Source organism: Littorina saxatilis, linkage group LG11 (genome assembly GCF_037325665.1).
Source record: "Littorina saxatilis isolate snail1 linkage group LG11, US_GU_Lsax_2.0, whole genome shotgun sequence".
In the NCBI taxonomy this organism is placed as follows: Eukaryota; Metazoa; Mollusca; class Gastropoda; order Littorinimorpha; family Littorinidae; genus Littorina; species Littorina saxatilis.
Genome location: NC_090255.1, coordinates 3,856,910 through 3,859,409, shown reverse-complemented (window position 1 = coordinate 3,859,409; position 2,500 = coordinate 3,856,910). Strand labels below are relative to the sequence as shown.

Below are 2,500 nucleotides of genomic sequence, written 5' to 3'. Positions count from 1 at the left end.
AAAAGGCAGTGAAATTGACAAGAAGAGCGGTTTAGTAGTTGCGCTGAGAAGGATAGCACGCTTTTCTATACCTCTCTTCGTTTTAACTTTCTGAGCGTGTTTTTAATCCAAACATATCATATCTATATGTTTTTGGAATCAGGAACCGACAAGAAATAAGATGAAAGTGTTTTTAAATTGATTTCGAAAATTTAATTTTGATAATAAATTTTATATTTCTAATTTTCAGAGCTTGTTTTTAATCCAAATATAACATATTTATATGTTTTTGGAATCAGAAAATGATGGAGAATAAGATAAACGTAAATTTGGATCGTTTTATAATTTTGTTATTTTTTGTTACAATTTTTCGATTTTTAATGACCAAAGTCATTACACGCTGAAATGCAATACCGAAGTCCGGGCTTCGTCGAAGACTACTTGACCAAAATTACAACCAATTTGGTTGAAAAATGAGAGCGTGACAGTGCCGCCTCAACTTTCACGAAAAGCCGGATATGACGTCATCAAAGACATTTATCGAAAAAACGAAAAAAACGTTCGGGGATATCAATCCCAAGAACTCTCATGTAAAATTTCATAAAGATCGGTCCAATAGTTTGGTCTGAATCGCTCTACACGCACACACGCACGCACGCGCACACACACACACACACACACACACACACACACACACACACACACACACACACACGCACAGACAGACACACACACACACACACACACATACACCACGACCCTCGTCTCGATTCCCCTCTCTATGTTAAAACATTTAGTCAAAACTTGACTAAATGTAAAAATGATTGCATCGTATTCTTCATCTTCTCCTGAATTCAAAAATATATAGATATGTTTTTCTTACTCTAAAAATGTGCTCAGAATGAAAGAAAATAGGTTTACTAAGTACAACAGACGTGTGCGTGGTGGCGGCCAGCGTGGCCCTTGGTCTTTGGTATGGTTAGCCGAGACTATCTGAATGTAGTCTCGGCGATGATTGGTCGGTGTTGTTGATCTTGACTAAATGTTTTTATATTGCTTCACGCGACTTATGTTCTATTTCAGGAGTGTCAGTTGCAGTAAGTACGGACTGAACGACTAAACTGCGTGGATGACACTTGGTTTGCTGTCAACGCACGGACATTTGACGAATTTGTGGTGACCAAACTACAGATCGCGAAATGACGTAATTGCTTCGCGAACCAAGCCAAACAGGAACACTCTTTTGTTTCAACATTAAAACCTATGCAACTTATAATTTGACAGTTGACTTCCTTTTTATTGCCCTTGTGTGTGTTTTGGTTTGTTTGTATGATTCATCTTGCTGATGTTTTTATAAATGTTTTTGTTGTGTCTGTTTTCGTTTCGTAAGGTTTTGAATAAATGTGTTAACATGATTTTAAACGGGGAATCAAGACGAGGGTGGTGGAGTATGTGTGTGTGTGTGTGTTTGTGTGTGTGTGTGTGTGTGTGTGTGTGTGTGTGTGTGTGTGTGTCTGTGTCTGTCTGTCTGTCTGTCTGTAGGTGTAGAGCTATTCAGAGAAAACACTAGACCGATCTTCATGAAACTTTACACGAGAGTTTCTGCAAATGATTTCCCCAGCTAAACACTTTTTTTTATATATATAAATGTTTTTAATGAAGTACGTCATATCCGTGTTTTTTGTGAAAGTTGAGGCGGCACTGTCAGGCCTTTATTTTTCGAGCAAATTGATTGAAATTGTGGTCAGGCAATCTGCGACAAACCCCGGACTATTGGATTGCATTTCAGCTCAATAATTAAGTAAAAGGTCATTAAAATCTCAACATTCTAATTAAAAGTAACATTTTAGTACTCGATCAAAAAATGATGTCATCTTGTTCTTTATTATTTCCTGATTCCATAAACATATAGATATGTTATGTGTGGGATAAAAACAAGGTCAGAAAGTTGAAAAGAATAGGGAAAAGCACTCGTTCGTGTGAATGACTCGTACAGGCACTACAATCTTGTCGAGAATGCATGCAAACGATACATACATTACTGTCGCCATGCTCGGGTAATGCTAGTTATGCAACAATACCACTCGCTTATCATCGACACATCACGGATTTTGTGATGAACAAATCAACGGAACATAAATGAAAAAGAAGACTAACATTTTAAGCTATGACAAAAAAATCAAGTCGATTAATTTTGGATGTTACTAGTGTCGCCACCTTTCGGGGATAAATACGGACGCAAACTTTAACGGGATAATGTAAACACATTCTGTACGTATAGACTTGCATCTAGGTTTTTAAGTTTCACAAGTGAGTGTATTTCAGCACCTCTTACACACTCAACACGTTATAGACTTGCATCTAGGTTTTTAAGTTTCACAAGTTAGTGTATTTCAACACCTCTTACACACTCAACACGTTATAGACTTGCATCTAGGTTTTTAAGTTTCACAAGGGAGTGTATTTCAACACCTCTTACACACTGAACACGTTATAGACTTGCATCTAGGTTTTTAAGTTT

The 2,500-nt window shown here is 37.1% G+C and overlaps 1 long non-coding RNA gene across 1 annotated transcript in view; it reads left to right on the top strand.

Moving 5' to 3' along the window:
- LOC138980646 (uncharacterized) overlaps nt 1–1,255 on the top strand; it is a 59,481-nt gene extending 58,226 nt beyond the window's left edge. The window contains exon 3 of the long non-coding RNA XR_011460418.1: nt 1,063–1,255. This is a non-coding gene — a long non-coding RNA (uncharacterized lncRNA). The remainder of the gene's footprint in view (nt 1–1,062) is intronic.
- The last annotated feature ends 1,245 nt before the right edge of the window (nt 1,256–2,500 follow it).